At 38.2% G+C, this 19,769-nt stretch overlaps 1 pseudogene across 1 annotated transcript; it reads left to right on the top strand.

Moving 5' to 3' along the window:
- Nucleotides 1-318: 318 nt before the first annotated feature.
- On the top strand, nt 319-13,395 carry LOC147235280 (protein TUNAR pseudogene; annotated as a pseudogene). The gene is made up of 2 exons (XR_015104402.1): nt 319-453; nt 12,311-13,395. The product of XR_015104402.1 is annotated as a protein TUNAR pseudogene (transcript).
- Nucleotides 13,396-19,769: the final 6,374 nt, after the last annotated feature.

The raw sequence follows: 19,769 nt of genomic DNA, 5'->3' as shown, positions 1-19,769 counted from the left end.
AGCAGAAAGGCGCAGCGACACAGTCCATATCCAGCCGCCGATCGACCAGCCTGGTGTTTATGTTCCTGCTGCACACGGGTGCACGGACTGTCGAGGGGCGCTGAGCGTTTGTGCATTTGCGAGCGGTGATGATGAGGGTTTAGGTTTGTGTGTGTCGGCCAGCTGTGGGCTCAGACTGAGCGTATTTTTGAAAAGCATCGCCGAGAGCTCTGCGCGTGTGTGCGCACGTGTGTGTGTGTGTGTGTGTGTGTGTGTGTTACCGGGATTCTTCCTCCCAGTGACAGAGCTGGACCTGAACAGCAGCTGTGAGTGGGGGGAAAGGGAGGGGGACGAGGACGACGAGAGGAAGGTTAAAGACGCTTGCAGGACAGGAGAGAGGAAGAAAGTAACACCATGCTTGAATAAAGAAAACAAAGAAAGGAGTTTCTGGTCGCCTCTCTGGTGCAATGTGTGGTGAGTACACTTGCATGCGTGCATGTGTGTGTATTTGTGCAAAGTAAACTACCCACTATCAAGCATTGGAGTCCCCCAGGCGACTGGTCATAATCAAAGGTGAAAGGTTAATGTGTGGACCCGGAGGTTTTGGTGTGTCAGGATAGTAATGGTTATGAGTCAGTTGTTAAAGGGGGCGCCCCTCTAACGGGAAGGTTGGGGGTTTGATCCCAAAGTGTGTATTTGTGAGGCACCAAACCCCAAAGTTGCACCCGATGGTTTGTTTAGCGCCCGCTGCCATTGGTATTTGAGCGCATGTGTGAATGGAGAACGGTTAACACGGGTCATGTGACGTCAACATGTCCTCTTGATAGGTTGAAATTTGTGTCCATTCACTAATTAATGTGTGGGTGTTTTTTTTTTTTTTTATCCTGGCTACAATCTGAGAGAAAACAGTGAACTGAAAGATTTATGTAATTTCTGTCACTCTTATGCACAAATTAGGGATCAGGATTTACTCCAAATATAGCGTATAATGATTGGAGAAATTCACAATAACAGCACAAGGACAGCAAGGATAGAATTCAACATATCTATGCTGGCATTTACAAAGTATAGGTGAGGCTTTAATTAGACAAATATAAATCTATATTGAATTAATGATTTGTTTTAGATAGCGCATGTCCTCCACTATTTGTTTCTAATGGCATCAATATCAGTTTCATTTTTTTGCAAATCCCAGCTAAACAAAAAGGGCTAATCGGATAGCGATTTTCAACATTCTAAGAAAAGCATTTTTTGTGAGATTACAAACAAAATGAATGAAACATTTTTGTCCCATCCTATTCAAGGTTTTCCAAAGTTTGAGGAGCACAATTTTTGTTTGTACATTACTTTGCTTGAAGCTCAAAACTGTGTGAACCCATTAGAAACGTCACCTATCCATGTTCATAGATTCAATGCATTATGTCTAACATACACACACACACACACACACACACTCATATATATATATATAGATATGTATATACACCTAGATATTTTTTGTCAAAATCATCTTCTCGTGGCAACTGGATTTGATTTTCTTCCCATATTGACCACCCTTCACTGGAGAAGGTGAAATATCTTCAAGGGAAAAATATCAAGTCCAGTTGCCATGAGAAGAAGATTTTGACAAAAAATTAATCATGACCGGGATGACCGAGAACCTCCACAGCCATACACACACATATATTCACACACTTGGTATGGCTTGCCTGTCGAGTTGTTGTTAAGCATTGAGAGCAGAAAGCATAGAATTGAGCATTCTGTTAGATACTGAATCCCATAACTGCTGGGCGGGCGCCTCTCAGTGGCTGCCCTCTGCTCAGGGCTTATATCTGATGTATGATGGGTTAAATGCAGAGGACTAACAAATTCAGCACTGGGTTTTTTGTAGGGTGTCATCAGTGAAGTATTATAATATATATGTATATATAAATATACACACACGTACACAAATATATATCTATATATATATTCATGCATACATACATACATATATATCCACATACACACACACACAAACATATATCGATGTCTATACATATATTCATGCATACATACATACATATATACACGTACACACACAAATATCACATGCACACAAACATGTATATATGCTTGTATGTATGTATGTATGTATGTATGTATGCATGCATATATGTGTACAGTATACATATGCACTTGCTGGTTATAATACATCCAAGAATCCAATATCAATCCAACACACACACACACACACACACACATATATATATATATCTATATATAAATACTCACAAAAAATATACTCTGTTCATGTGTGTGTGTGTGTGTGTTGGATTGATATCGGATTGTTGGATGTATTATAACCAGCAAGTGCATAGACATAGACACACATACTGCTCGATCCCATGTAATGTATACATATATACATCTGCCTACCCTATTTAGGTCTTCCCTCACATACACACACTTTGCAAAGACACACACAAACCAAGGGGGGGAAAGTGGCTGTGGCTGAGAAAAAGAAGTGACAGTCCGTTCATGGCCGCTGGCCTTGTATTGTTGCTGTGGTAGCAAGTAGCAAAATAAGGCTGGTTCTAATATCATACGAATCAGTTTCCCTTGGCGATCATTGTGCACAGCAGCTCACTGCATATGAACTTGTATGTAAACACATGGACCTGGAGAACTCAGTCTCTTCATGCTGTATTTTTACGTCACTATTTTTCCGTCTTGTTTTTGAATGGTAAGAAATGAGGATTGGTGGGCTCTAAGTGCCTTGTTGGGAAAGTATGACATATTTATCAGCTCTGTAACAGCTTTATAAAAGATGCACACTGATGGTTGAAGTATTTGGAACTGGATATTGGGTATTAAGAGAATACCTTAATATCTGAAACACCGTAATAAATAAATAAAAAGAAACATACAGACGGTTCACATATACCAAAGTAGCTATAAAAGAAAATGTACTTTTCAGTACTTTTCTATTTATTTAAAAAAATAAAATAAATTAACCCCACTTAGACATCAACTGTTCTTACTAGATAGGAAGAGCTCAAAACATTGTAATCTAATCCATTCAGAGAAAATACATGTCAGAAAATATACACGCAATATAGGTATATACATACTGGAATATACGTGTCAGAAAATATAATGAGGTATAATGTGAATTAAAAAGATGAGACATCATCAGATAAGACTAATGTGTTAATGTTGACATCCCATCCTATTTCCCCATGCAACACCTGAAAGGCTTCATAACAGAGTCCTAAAATGAAATAGTTCACAAAGTTTCACTTCACAATTCTTGACATTAAAATTCACGTGGGAAATAAGATGCTTTTAGCCATAAATGATATGGCTTCATAGGAAATGTGAAAATGATCTCCTGACCAGGCCCCATCTGTGTCTTGCTGCCATCAATTGAGCCCCAGTGTCCACATTTAGGTCAGCAGATTTAATGGGCGGTGAACAAATTTCTGTACTCTAAAGACCTACTGATACAAAAAGGAAACATTTCAAAAATTAAAAAAAAAAAAAAAAAAAAACTTTTGGAATGAAAAGCGAAATAAGCCAATAAATTACAAAAGTGCCTGGAACACTGGCAGGGGCAGTCCCAGATCAGCGAATGGAGGTGTTATCACTACAAACAAATGCGTGCCCATTACAAGTACAAATGAGAGTCCAGAACAAATGAGCTGTCTCAAGAGGCAATAACAGAGCATGTCTACATTTTGCTAACGTTTCACACTAAGATCAGAACAGATGCATTAGAGCGTCCAGGTGGAAAAGGTTGCCACTATTTAAGACCTTACAAGCAGACATTGTGCAAACCTAACCTCCCGCCCTCTGTTCGTGACTTTCTCGTTTAATCTCCAATGTCCTTCCTTTCTTAATTGTCTTCCATATAACTAATTGAATTTTATTACTTTGAATCTCATTGAGACGTCTATAGTGGGACACATGCTTACCGAGCTCTGATCGTGCATCACCTTCACTACAACCTTCAAACGGATCGTAGCTCTGCTTATTTGAAGGTCTCGTTTTTGATATGATAAGTGGCCTCCACTTAAATGGCACTTCAATCTCCATGCAGCTCCAAAGCTATGGATTTCTTTTTTTTTATTTACAATCACCCATTCACACATGCACTCACACATAAATGGCAGCAAATGCCTATGCAAGGTGTTAACCTGACCAACAGAAGCAACTTAGAGTTCAGCCCAAGGACACTTCAGCATACAAAGAGAGGAGCTGGTGATCGAACTACTAAACTTCAAATTGAAATTGTGCCCGCTCTACCAACTGAGCCACAATTGTCCTTATATATATTTTATTGGGATTTATTTTATTCTACTTTTATTTTTTACCACCCAGGCCTAAACCTTGCAGGATTTTTTGAAAGCTTGGGATGTGGACATCTTTTTTATTTTTTTGAATCAATGTATCTATTTATCTATTTATTTAACTATTGAATTATTTAATTATTTATTCATTATTATTATTAATATTATTAATAATATTATTATTAGATTTAAATACTGTCTCAAACTAAGCACTAGCAGCCAAACTGATACAAATATCTGTTCAAAATGTCAAAGACCAGAATCCTGAGGAGAATCATTTAGATATTTTCCTACTCAAATGCATGAATTTATTTCCAAGGGCGTAATTTCCATTTGAGATGTAAGACCAAGATTATCAGAGAGATGCTCATAACCTTTAGACTGCAACAGTTATGTATGCAGCACTGCAGACCGGCCATCCCTGGGCCATTCTTATCACACCCTATATAAATTAATTTGACAGTGAAGTAGAGCAAAGCAGATATCTGAGCCAATTATGCTGGATATCATGCATGAGTTTCACAGGATGCACCACCTTGCATTGCTCATTTAGTGAGAATCAGTGGTGATTCTTCTAATGCTTTTGTACATTTTAAGTGCGTTTCACAGTTGCCCTCAGCCTAGAATTTGGGCTTTAAAAAAAAAAAAAAAAACAATTAGGGCAGAAGATCTCTTAACCATCCATGCAAGACCCCAACACAGTATCAGAATTTTACTGGAAATCAGTTAAATTCTAACTACTTAATGAAATTGTTGCAGTACATTTCTGCTTCTAATCATGCCTTCCTCCCCTCCTTTTTTGACCCACAGAAGCCAGATTTCCACTCGTACCCCGTAGGTTATCGGCACCATCGGCTGTCGTTGTTAACCCGGCCTTCAACCAACCCGATATAAAAGTCGTGTGTTGGATTTGCAAATTTGGTTTGGGCCGGATGCCCTTCCTGGTAAAACCCTCTGCATTTCTCCAGACTTGAGAGCGGCTCAAACAGACACTGGCTTCAGCCCTCCAAAGGCTTCATTGTTACTGTGCATGTACATTATAAAAGATAACAATAATAATGATGATGATAATAAATTAATGAAGATGATCGATAGGACTCGATTTTAAAACCCACTGCAGCCTCTTTGCTCCACCCAGAGTGTAAATAGAATATACTGGCTTTTGTGAATCTCTGCACTCTGATTGGTTCTCTCCCAGTGGCCTTATTTTATTTTATATACATGTACATTAACAAAAAAATTATTTTCCTTTCGGCTTCTCCCTCCAGGTGTTGCAACACAGAATCATCTACCTAAATCAAATTCTGTTGAGTGTTTTGGTAAAAACATCACTCTAGCTCATATTCACATTTGGGAAGCAAACACAAAAAAAAGAAAAAAAAAATTCAAAATACTAAACAAATACTGTTTTGAGTTACCGTTTACCCTCATTATCTGGCATCATACTGAAGACAGGTGGGAAGATTAAAAGGCAAAAACAAAATTAAAACCTGTAAATAACTAAATCAGAGATTGCTCATGACAGAAAATATGATTTGAAGCTTTAACTATGAACATAAGACTACTTTGTCTAATGGTGAAATTAAAAATGATGACACAAGCAAAGACACTCACAAATACACAAACACACAAATACTCAAACACAAATACAGCATGCTAACACGCACACACGGATGATGATTCTCCTTCATTCTGGTCTTTGCACTCATTACAAATGTTATTGCGAATCTGCAATACTTAATTCATCATAGATTTTTTAGGTTTTATTCAGTTACAACTTCTGTACCAGAAACTCTGCACAGTTCAATAAAATCGAAGAAAACTCTTGGATGTGAAGTAAAACGGGTTCAAATTTAGAAGCCTCAATTAGAAATAACAACAATACCGTGAACATATGAGTGAGTTCCTGGAAAAATTCATGCAAAGAGTAAAAATTGAGCCCTCTTTGCTCATGCATTTTTCGGTTCAGTCCTGTTACTATCCCACCAGAACCGTGTTAAATATTGATGTGGAAATGACAGATGTCATAAAAGCAAGCGATCCTTGAGTTAAACCGCCGATCTGTGAAGTCTTTTATAGACACAGTCACTTGGAGCGCTTGAATTTTGGCAGCGGGGGTGGTTTTGAGTTTTGGGAGGTCATTTGGTCCCGTGATAAAACTGATAAAATGAATGACTTCAATAAGTGCTTGGCTGTTTTTTTGTCATAACTCCGGGGAGCCTGCAAATGCGTTTGAAGTTGGCTTCATTTGAGTTACTTTTTTACACACTGAAAAATTACCCTGGAATTGGGAGTTGCACATTAAAAAAAGGATTTTCAGAGTCCTACGGTCCCCAATTTGACTCTCCTTCAGTGCATTTTAAACAAAATCAGGAACTTGCTTTCCCTTGCTGAGGAACATTGGACCAAGTGTCATGATGGCTCCATTAGGCGCCACCGAAATATGAGGAGCGCTAATCCCCGGGAGCCTGAATGTGTTCCCATTCGCATATTGTTGATATGCAAAGACAAGATATTCCACAGTTTAACCTCAACATTGTGTTAGGAATGTATCTCTGCAAATACTGAATGTAATTTTATTTCTTTTTTGTCGTTAATGTTGACTACTGTTATGAGTTTTGAGGTGCGCCATGTATTCCATCTAATTGGGTTGGAAATAATCATGTTACACTGTTGAATGGTTAGGCCGTGTCCCTGTCTTTACTTTCACATATATATACACACACACACACAGAAATGCACGTAGAAACACACACATAAACACACACACACAGCCGCGGTCTGCCAGAACAGCTGCTGGATGCTTAAAATTACAGATTGTGCCAACAAAATGAAGAGCAAGTGAAAATATGGTGACAAGTGAAAGAAGGAAAATAAACTTTTCATTAAGAATTATTTTTGCATTAAGAACTTTTTATATGCCTGAGAATCAAATTTGCCTAAAGTACACTAAAAAAGTCCAAAGAACTTGTGCAGGCCGGCTCACATACAATGCCAACAGGAGCTCGTCCTACTTACAGGACTGTTACCGAAAATTAGAATATTGTGATTAAGTTCTTTATCTTCTGTAATGCAATTACAAAAACAAAAATGTCATACATTCTGGAGTCATTACAAATCAACTGAAATATTGCAAGCCTTTTATTATTTTAATATTGCTGATAATGGCTTACATCTTAAGAAAACTCAAAAATCCAATCTCAAAATATTAGAATATCATGAAAAAGTTTTTTTTTTTTTTTTTTTTATTGCATTACAGAAGATAAAGAACTTTATCACAATACTCTAATTTTCTGAGACAATTTTCTGATAATTTTTCCTGAACAAGCAGAACTACAACATACCCGTAGAGTCTTGTGTGAAGGAAACTATTTGTGAGATGAAATAAAATGGAGTGGTTGAAACTGCCGTCTACATCTCACCCAAACCCTCGAAGGCTATTTTCTATATCTGCGCCAGCTTAATGCAGAAAACCAGAACCTACACTGGTAAAGCTGGAGACGGTGGGGTGCCGTGGGTTGAGCCTCACATCTACAGTACCACCGCACAAATGCTATCTGGCGACGAAAGCTAAATCCCGATGTGCTTGGACTCGGTCGAGGCAGAAGGGCAGCCACGCTGAGGTCCAAATGCAGATTTTTCTTGTCACTGTTGCCAAGTGCTCGCTGGTGGAGGAATGCTGGGTTACTAGAAATCATTGTAAAGAGTGTGATCCAGACCTGCTCTGCATGTTAAGTGTTATAAGACAGCGTGGCACTATCTAAATCAGCTTAATATCAGCACAAAATTCAAGAATTCACCATGACCTGGATGACTGAGAACCTCCACAGACACCTTTAACTGCAATTGGCCGCTGAAAAAAGCCTGACACTAATATGGACGCACAAGTTACCAGCCATACCAGACACAGTGTTACCCATAACTTCCATCAATATAATTTTAATGCTTTCAATTTTATCCATCTTTGTTCCACTTTGGCTAAATGATATAACGGCCTGTATGGAGTTCTAGAGTGAGAAATAGAAAGGACATTTTTACCTTCATGACATATTCATTGGTTATCTTGTTATTTCCCACTTTTTAAAAACCCTGTCGTTCCACGCAAAACACGGAATAAACAATTATCTTTTTCTGGGTGAATATCAATGGCTATATTTAATATAGCCATACATATTTAATGGCTTCATCTAGGTTCAAAAACCCGCAGTGCCCATGCTTATTTTGGGTGGTAAAACTTGAATAATTGATAAATTGCTCCACTTCCTCACCAGACTTGAATCCCATTGAGAACTTTTGAGTACTTTTAAAACAAGAGATTTGCAATCACAATGCAACTCAGCTTTTGGGAGCCATTAGTTTTCTTTGTTGATTAAGAAAATGACACGTTCCATTCCAGCTCATATTCTGGGGAATAAAAGGGGCTTTTTGCTTGTTTGTCTCTATTGCCTTCCCTCTATGTATATTTAATCTCTCTCATATATATGTATACACATATAATTACATAAATGTCGGTATATGTGTACAAATATATACATTTATATATATACATATATATCTACACACACCCACATATGTACATACATATACACACGTGTGTATATCCATATACTACTCAAAAAATAAAGTGAACCCTTGGATTTACATTGTGTTGTTTAAGTGTTCCCTTTATTTTTTTGCACGCTATGCAGACATAATTGTGTATATGTATATGTATATATACATATATATATATATATATATACATATATATACATACATACACACACAAAAAACATGTTTATGATGACTTAGAGCCTTGTAGTTGTTCACGAATGAAATTAATCCTGAGAAAACAGAGTTTGTTTAACAATTGTGCATCCACATGGAGAGTATGTGCTCACATTCAATGAACTTCAAACAGTTGTTCGGCCAAGGAGATGTGACAAAGCAAGATAAAGATCCACTCACCAAAGCTGTCCAAGATACATTTTAATGGGTCGATTTCTCATTAAAATGCATGTGAGGGAGGTTTTTTGTGGTCCTAGTAAAAGTATACACAGTGTAAAGTCTTTTTTTAACGATTTCATCAGTGTAGCCTGAATCAATGGCAAAACAGACCAATATAATTGACCATTCAGCCTTAATGTGGACAGCTCAGAACAATCTCACTTTCTATGCCTTGAAGTCCATCTCACATGATTTCACATTTACACGGACTAAGTTATAAATATACATAAACGTGCACTATCCTTATTCCATCCTAGTCCGTTCCCCTTTCCTCTCCGTGAACCCAAACCGTCTTCGAAAGCTGCAGATAATTCCCTCATCAGCAACCGACCTCATTCATTTTTAATAGGCACCATGAATGCATCGCATAAATGCTTATGACAAAGGAAAAGGGAGACAAATAAATAAGGAAAGAGGAAGACGAACTGAAGAATACGAGGACTTACAAGACGTAGACTTCACCCATTTGACTTATGTGGGTCATGTCCACATTAGCATCTTCTTTTACAACCGTTTAGAATCTAAAGATCTCCACCCCCTGTGGTCTCATTTCACTAACGTTTACTGCCCAAACAAGCTCACTTGAAGATATACGCGACAACACCGGCACGGCCTGCAGAACCTGGATCTTAAAAGTGCAGGGAAGCAATACAAGCCACAGCTCAGGCTGCTTACTGCAACATACGATGCATGGGAGTAACCAAAAAAAAAACAAACAATCTAATTATTGGTTCTACGTTCTAGCTGGAAAAATGCAACGTATAACTGCACAGGGGGTTGCAATCATAAGCTGACCACTAACATGGTTTGCAGCTTCTGAAGTGACAGATGTGAATGGATCGTGTTGCATTTTCACCAGTTTCTAAGGATCAATACGGAGGCAGCATGTGGACACGGGATGGGAATGCAGATTTTTTTTTTTTTTTTTTTTTGGGAATGTGCGAAGGTACACAATTCATCATGGCTATCAGACTTTTTAATTCCTCTTCCCTCAGCCGCAGGGAATCTTCAAGTCTTTGTATTTAAGACCTTAAAACACTTGATAGCTTTAACCTTGACAATTTATATTTTATTGTATTTCTTATTCTCCCTCCTTCCTACTATTATCCATTACTGTTATGTTTTTGCTTGAAACTCTGGCACAACAATTTCCTTCGGGATAAATAAAGTTCTCATCTCTCATCTCTCATCATATTACATTCTACATGCTCCTTTTTGATGGATAGTATTCTGTTCCTATCATGTGACTGTCTGTCGTTACCTTAAGCTCTCTTTTTTGTAAGAATTAAGGGAAAAACAGAGTTTACTAGGTCATTATTTATAATTGGCCATCTTGTGACCAGGTGACCACAGTTTACTGAATACTGAGATTTTATTTCCTTTTTTCAAATATTGTCTTTTTGTCACTGCTTTGAACGTGTTGTGCCATGTTAGATTTTCTAATCTTTACACGAGCCTGCATAAGCCATCATCACTTGTCATCATACTCTACTGTGCAACCATTTAAAATATGTATGATTTTGAGAATACTACATCTTTGTCTGTGCAACCGCTGCCAAATACCATTTGCCATTTTGTGCTGATTTCCTGTGGTAACAGTTTTGTATATTTTTACACCTTACGATATCATTTGCATGCCATAATGCTTTTTCAATTTCTTTTTTTTAATGGTGTTGCATCGTTCAACGAGTCCCTAGAGCTGCCTTATGTAGCTGAAAACCATGTGATGCAGTAGTAAGTGAAATTTATTAAAAAAAAAACAAACATAAAATTATATTTTATTGATTTATCTACGAGTGCGAATATTAACAATATAATGTGGTGTGTCATTTTTGCATTTCACAGTTTGAAGAAACAACATCCATAGAATAATGATTAACATGTCGACTAGACAGAGTTTCTATTGGAGGTTGATAAGAAACTACACGTTTAACTCATAATACACTTTTTTTGTTTATTTCCATCTGGCCTCTCTACTCTCTTTCCTCTAATTGCATTAAAAATGTAAGATGCTTTGTAAATAAATTACAAAAGCAGCCTGTTGCTTTAAAATGCACTACTTAATTTTACTACAAAGACTGCTTGACGGGGAAGGGCAGAAAATAAAATTCCTGATATCATCACCACATTGAGAACTTTTGATACTTCAAGCTCAAACCGGTGTACTTATATCATATATATTTATCATATATGTATTTATGTCAATCAATATGAGATATTCGAAGTTAATGACGAAAGGATACCACGCAGTCTCATGTTCACTGAGGTTAAGAGGAAGAATAGGTTATTTAATGACATATTTTGTGAGCTTGTTTGTTTGTTTGTTTGTTTAGAAGTTTATTAGGACAGTGTACAAATACATTAAGCACAGCGGCAGAGATGTTTGTACCAGATTATAGTTCATAGCTAATTTCCATCTGTAGTCCTGTACAATACAAATATAAAACTGTATAAAATAGACGATATATAAAACATACAGATAGGCAATAAAATAACTATACAATACATAAACAGGCAATAAAATATGTCTTTTGCAAGTTGAAAGTGCAGTTGAAAGTTGGAATCGTCTGTTTCTATGAGACTTTCCTTGCTGTCTATGGTATGTAAACAGAGAAAGCTTGAGGGGCGGAGAACTATGAAGTTCAGAAATCATTCAGAGATCGGTCGAGGAGATGACGGTGGAAAATACCTTTGAGGTTTGCTAAATGTTTGTTACAGTGGGGCAGAGGGAACAATGTCAGAAACCCATTTCATTCTCCACTGCCTTTTTACTTTTTATACTTATGTGATTAATATTCAATGCCCAGACGCACAGGGGAAAAACCCGACTAAAAATACGTGTGTGTGTGTGTCTGTCTGCCTGTCTGTTATGCAGGAAGAAATTCCTAACTACTTAGCAATAATTAACCTTTTTTTCTCTTGTCTCCAACCGTCTCTTTAATTTCAATATCGTCCCTCTTTTTCATTTCTGTCTGTCTCTCTCACGTCCACTCCTTCGCTGTCTCCAAATCCAGGCATCGTGCCTTGTGGCGGTGGGGTTCTGTGATGGTAACCATGATCCCCGGCGGTCACTATGTCTGCAGCACTCACGCGAGAGAGGAAGACTCCACGAACAATCGGGAGGAACGAATTTTAGCCGTGTTGGGAATCATCGGAACCATCCTCAATCTTTTAGTTGTCATATTTGTTTACATCTACACCTCTGTCACCTAAGGGTTCGGAAAGACAAGATCCGCTGTCATCGTCCACAACTTTTCAGCGACCATCCTTAAGCATTCATGTAATGTGAATGGTTTGATTAGTCGGAAAAATGTGCTAAAATGTGAGAATCGCCGGCGGAGTGTGCCACTGGATCGTAGCCATAATAATCTACACACTGTGTCCCTTGCGACAGTTTAATTCTGTCGGCTAAAGACTGCTGCCAATCTACAAGGAGTTGCACATGCATTTCCTTCTGCTTTTAATACAAGATTATAACTTTAAAATTCCATATGGCCACATCAGTGTATCCAGGCTATGTCATTTCTGCAGCATAGCGTTTTCACGACAGAGAAAAAAGTAAATTAATAAACCGATAGCTCAGCTGCATTTGCCGCTTTGCAGTAATATACTGACATTTTTTTAATCACGCCTTTGTAGAAATTGAAATATTTTCACTGCCAGGATGATATTATCGAAACCACCACATGCTGTTCTATGAGTGATCACATTAGCAGATTAGAAGAAATGCGCCTTAGTAGCACTAATGTTTAAAAGAGCAAAATTGCAGAGTGGCCTATCCTCAAATTCACTTGAAGAAATTATCAATACAGATTTACGTACCAAAAATCACTTTCATATATAGATTTTAATTTTCTGTAGTTAACAATTACACACAAAACAAAGTTTTACATGGACCTAACATGTCCATTCCTGAGCACACCAGAGGAGAGATTCCTGGCACTGCTGGGAGTGATCGGCATCGTACTCAACCTTCTACTGCTTGTCTTTGTATACATATACACATCTATTTGACAAATGTGCGGTACAACTTTGTCTGCATTTGCAAAATCAGTGTTGAGAGAACCTGTCACAAAGTATTAGATCATAAAAAAAAAAAAAAAAATGCCATCCGGCCACAGAGTTGAACATTGAGCATCCTGGTTTGTAGCTTTCTGCGGTTTACACGATGCAGATCTCAAGGAAAAGAGTTTTGCTCATTGACTGATTTACAGTAGATGTTGATATACTTAATTTTGGACAATATGTACCCTGTGGTGATTGTTTTTTGACCCAGTGCAGTACACATTTGTGCTTATGAGAAGTCGAGCTTTGATTTGCCATGATTTTGTCGATGCTGTGACCAAAATAATCAATGTAATTGTAGCAGCTCTGTCTGATCCACATGCCTATAGATGTAAAACATATAAAACTTATTAACATGGAACTGGATTCAGGCTGTTCAGCAGCTCATCTCCGTAGCAATGTTGCCTTTGTGGAAAGCTGTTACCGCAGGGTGATGGTCTATTTTGTGGTGCATTGTGTCCTGGATGGGATCTTCAAAAGGGGAACGGAGCATCATCGGAATGGGCGCAGCGCGAAACGGAGACGACGTCACACGAATCGAGATGGACGGATGAAGGGACCGAATATCGGTAAAGAAATTGCGCTGACTCAGTGGGAATTCCCGGAAAAAGGAGGATGCAAAGTCTCTGCACTAGACTTCACCATCTGTCTCAAAGCTCAAGGCACAGAAATCTCCCTGGGTTACGACATGTCTGTCGAAGCGGCGAATCACCCGGGATGTGATTTCAGGTTGAAACATTATGTATTTAACAGAGGAACAATCTTAAATACTGTTGACAAACAAGCAGGAACTCAGCTGAACCTTCACTTTATCCTTGTCATTCTATTTTCCACCAACAAACTAACACCGGAGAAGACATAGTACCGAGACGGCCAATAGGAATCTCTGCGGCAAATGTCATTTCACGTAGCACAATACTTTTTTATATCTGCACAACCATACATATTCCAGTTGAAAAGGATTTACTTTCAAACTTGACCAGTCTGAAGTTCTGAGGAGGACATGATGATTGGGTTTTGATCTTGAAAAACCAGCAATCCCGACTGCTCACATTTAAAAAATATCATGCTTGTGAGAATAACTGTTGAGATTTGATAATCACTGCATAATAACTTCCTTGTCAGTGTGTGTGTGTGTGTGTGTATGTGTGCTTGTGTGTGTGTGTGTTTGTAGTTCATCATTGTGTTTTGTTTATTTGTTTTTTACTGATTTCGCAAGCAGAGGTTAAATCACAAAATCAAGGTTATATCTGGAAGGGGAAAAAAAAAACATCATCATATCAACATTATTAATCTGTATCTATAAATATTTTAGGGTTCTGGTCCAACATACGTTTAAGCAATACAGTGATAATGTCAGCAAAAAAAATAAAAGATCTCTTCATTAACAATTGCCAAAAAAAATTGACGTCACTTGATAAATACCTGTTGCCATTTTAAATGAAAGCAGAGCAAAAATAAGAATAATAAAAATGTCATAAAAATGATGTGCATTTGATTTCCTTGTGATTCTCAGAGACTGTTGTACACCTTCCAAAAGACGTTGCGCAAAACAGCAGCATCTTTACCTCCATTTAAGAGTTGGGTGTGAGTGGTTGTCACACTTTTGGCGTTATACGTGCAGAGCGACACACACGTGTGGTTTCCTCAATTTTGGCATTTCCCCATTATGTCTTATTACTTTCTTGGAAATCTATTCCATGACATTCACATTTAAATGGAGGCAAAATATTCAGCATCAATCCATTGTTATATTTGGTCTATATGCTAAAAGAGCTTAGCGCCCCACTTAAAAGCCCACAAAGTTGTTTGGTTTTCCTCTGTTTAAAATCGATATGACATTTTTCTCATGAGAAAACAAAACAAAAAAGGGTCATTACTGAAATAATAAATCTAACTGAGACAACGGACTGCATCTACAACGGTCTGCAGCGTAGCCGCATTCTCCCAGTGGTGTATAACTTTGATTTTGAAATATGAACCAGACTGAAAACACCAATTGGCAAATCTCATATTTCTTAGGACATCAAATCCAGTTCCGATCTTATAGTTACTATTCTTACTACTTGCTGGGCTTTCTCAGCAAGTCACGATTAATATTCCACGGTTTTAAGAGAATTGGTCAAGCTGATTTAAGCTTCTTCTCAGGCAGGAGATCGACCTGGCCCTCTGCCATTCGGTCTGATTCTCATCATCTTACTAACATTATGTTAAGTACAGACAAAAACACAAGGTAAGGCATTCATTTGCTTCCAACTATTATCCACATTCTTATTTGAAAGCTTTCTTGCCTCGCACATGTGCAGACTTACAATTTGACAGTGAATCACAAACACTGAATGCTTGCATGAGAATTGCAAGACTGTCTTTTCAGCAAACTTTCAGACCACTTTATATATATATGTATAAATTCAAATGTTGAATCCTGTCAGTTATATGGACAGGCACTCTTTTGTTCATTGCCAAGTAGTGCTACTCCAACAATTAAAATGTTCAAATTAAATCAAGGCAAATCATTGCTATTGATCATCGAGCCACAGTAGTGGCACAAAGGGCAAGACAACAGCTATCTATGTCCGGGCCTGATTTCTGTGTATTGATAGCGGTTAATGTTTAAAGCGTCTTTGCTCCAGTTAATTATTCATTTAATCAGGATGAAATAAGCTATCCCACTTGCAGAATAGGTCTCAGGCGGATTCTCAAACATCCCAACACCTAAATAGGAAGTGCTGCATGGAAATGAAACTCAGACCTTGATATAGAAAGCTGAGATCTCGACACAAAAACTGCATTGCACCAGTGGACTGAGATAAACAGGTGGGGGCATCAACAGATACCTTCTGTACTGTCAATAACACGCTATGATTTGTAGATTTACACTTTTGGCCTTTAAACCGCGTCCCAGCAGAGGCAATTAACCAAAGGCCAAAATACAGTTTCATTCATAAATACCCTCATTGAACGTAAACCTCACAGATACAACACGGAAACGATACGTGCATCGCTCTTTGCGAGTTACATTCGAGAGTTCTACAAAATCAGGAGACCGAAGCTTCAGCATGCATAGCTTGACCTGACCCTCGCTCCATTAATTCTTGTCACATCCATCGTCAGCAAAATGAAGTTGGTGGATCTTTATCCATCTCCGGTGTGCCAAACCGTAGTGTGAGCCACTTCTGCGATGCCAAACATCTGCTGTCAGATTGTGACGGTTTAATCCAACACCATATAGGGACACATATGAAGAAGTGTAAATATGTGTGTAGTATTGAGCATAAAAGAAACTCAAGGCACATTGCAGAGTTCTGTTATTATGATAACAATCAACTCCTCCATGTTGTCAGTATTTACATGACAGATATCGAATGTATTTAATCGTTATCTACACCTGTTTTCCTGTGTTCAGAGTCACAGCCTCTCCCAGCTGTCATTGGTCAGTCCATCAACAGGCTACATGTAAAGACAGACAACCATTCATACACACATCTGGGCACTTTAGGGTCTCCAATGAAGGTACAGTATGTTTTTGGACTGTAAGAGGAAACTGGAGAACCAATAGATAATATTTCATTGGTTTAATTGATTATATCTCATAACAGCTAAATATACAATGTTTTTCCATACTCTTGTGCACTCCTTATCTTTCATTTGGTACTTAAGACCCTTATAGTTTCTCACTTGTTACTTAAGACACTTTATAGTTTATTTGTATTTCTTATTCCCCCCCCCCTTTTTTTTTTTTTTTTTTTACTGTTTACACAATTTTCTACTATTATTTATTATTGCTATAGTTTTCTTGTAACTCTGGCACAACAATTTCCTTCGGGATAAATAAAGTTATTCTTATTCTTATTCTTATAAGCAAAGCAGACATCGTCAGACTCTGTGAATTCACTATCCAAGCCACATTTTCCTTTTTTGGTTTCTGCATGAAGTTCAAATATTCACTTTAGCCCAAATTGAACACGAAGGACTCAATCCTGAGCCCACCGATGAAAGCAAAATGCCCAGAAGGCAGGTTCCAACCATCTGCTGTCCCCGCAGACCCTGTGCCACCTCTTCACGGTACACATATCCAAACACGATTTTAACGGCGTCACAAACTGCTTCTCTTTTTATGTCGATACAGAATCTAGATGTATCTTGTTGTCCGATTTATTAATACGGGTGCCCACTCTGCGATGCAAAAGCCTAATGTGTTCGCAGCCACAGGATAAACAGGTGCACCAGAGCACACCTGTGACTGTACACTTATTGCTTCAAGCATGAAATATAAACAGAAAACAAATGCTCATTATGCGTCTGGGCTCAGAAATGTTCACTCGGGGTCAGAGTCTGTCAGGGACTATATTATGAATATCCAAAGCGAAGAAATATTCACATGTTTTTTTCATGGTGCATTAGATGAATTGATTTTTAGCCTGAGAGGGCAAACTGGACTTGGCCAGTTTGAGTCTTGGCACAAAATCATGAAGACAAGAGGTGGGCGTTAAATATTCAAAAAAAAAAAAAAAAAAAAAAAAAAAAAAAAAAAACTCAGTGCAACGTGGTTGAAAATGTTTGGGAAAAAAAAATGGCAGGAAAAAAAAGAGCCCTAGTAATGTCAATAAAAAAAAAAAAAGGTTTTAAATTGGTCTGTGACATACGCAGTTGCAGCTCAGTGACAATTAAAATTAGGTTGATATGAAAGTAATTCTCACAAATAATATGTTTCATGACAGGCAATGCTTAAATAAATTTCCTACGTTTGGAAACGTAGATTGACCTTTAAAACATGTTATTTTCAATATAGTCCCTTCCTTTCACCTTATATAATTTTGTAAAGAGTACCAGCAGGAGCTTTAGCTCCTTGGCTTGAATTCCTTCCAAAAAACATTTTTGTCGTTTTTACGTGTTCTAATACTGTTTATACTGTGTTGAATCTATCTATCCCACAGATCTATATATCAAAAACTGAGGTGTAGATCTTAACTTGGAAGAAAACATCTATTATCCATTTAAACGACGTCGGTCTTGAGTTTTGTTTAATATTTGTAAATGGTCGAGGGACGATAAATCATATTTTAATTTGCATGCCTGCGGCCAAATTTTGAAAAAGACTTGAAATCATGGACACAGAATTCAACCAAGGAAAATGTCGGGTCGTTACGAGACCGGTTCTTTTAAAATAACCAGAATCAAGGCGAAAATCTGTTTTAATTGCATATTCACCATTTCTCTTATCAGTCGGCTGCATGCGGTGCACTTATTCCCTTTAGCCTGTCTCATGCGTTCCTGTACCATGTCGCTGTGCAGCATCTTAATATTGCATTGTCTCGAATCACCAAACGAACAGAGCTCCTTAAGTAGTGGAGATGCTTCGGAGGACCTGCGCTATTGTGTGCAGCCATGCTCAGCCAGCCAGATAAACTAACAGTGTGTCCTCAGGCACCCCATGAGACCGGCAATGACCTGGCTAATATGGGTGACTGCCCTACACACACACACACACACACACACACACACATGCGTGCACGCAGCCACACACACACATACAATTTACGCCAGCGTTTAGTCTATAGACGGCTCGAATGTAGAATCCAGTTTGACTTCGCAATCTGGTGTCTCTTTCCTCTTTTCCTGTTCTCCTTCACCCTCCGCGATCCTTGTACCGCAAACATCCACGTTCTCCCCCAAGTGCCTTCGTCCGCTGTTTCCCGAGGTCCTATTTTAGTCGACTTACTTTGCCAGCTCAAGCATGAACTTCATCCCTGCCTTTGAGCGTGAAGCCACTGCCAGTAGAACAAGCAAAGATGTTTCATGTAAACAATAATATGACGTCCTATTTGCCTGTTGAGTGTAACAATTCCCTCTGAGGTTCAGTAGAGCTTGAAAGGAAATACCCAGCGAGGCACTGTTTTTTTTTTTTTTTTCCTCTTGTTTATTGTTCTCAAGCTATTTCTGGTCTTTGACTGGAAACCATTTATATTAGTTATTACACTGAAAAATACTCATGTTTACCAATGAGCTTACCAAACAGAAAAAAAAAAACTTGCTGGGTGTGAAGTTCCATTAAATCTTCACATCTGCCCGGCCAATTCTCTCAGTTTCCCCTCATTTTTTTGCAAATTCCAGCCACTGGAGTCTGATACAGACACTGTCCAATATTGTCGAACAAGAACGTCCAAACTCAGAGGCATTTTGAAGCACAAGATGTTTGCTGGCAGGATCTGGGAAGCCGCTTGTAGTGTTATCTCGGTTTCAAGTATCGCATCATGATTCCATTTACTCGTTGTAGATCCCAGTTTCCCATCGTGTTCACACGATGAGAAAACCATTTTTATCTGTTATTTTAAAAGTGGCAAAAAACCGGACTCGACTTCTGAGAGGCTTTTTTTTTCCAACTTCAATCAATTGTTCCGACTGCGT

Source organism: Fistularia commersonii, chromosome 3 (assembly GCF_037954325.1).
Source record: "Fistularia commersonii isolate RoL2024-O1a breed Wild chromosome 3, RoL_Fcom_v1.0, whole genome shotgun sequence".
Classification (NCBI taxonomy): domain Eukaryota; kingdom Metazoa; phylum Chordata; class Actinopteri; order Syngnathiformes; family Fistulariidae; genus Fistularia; species Fistularia commersonii.
This window is presented reverse-complemented; position numbering and strand designations above follow the sequence as displayed.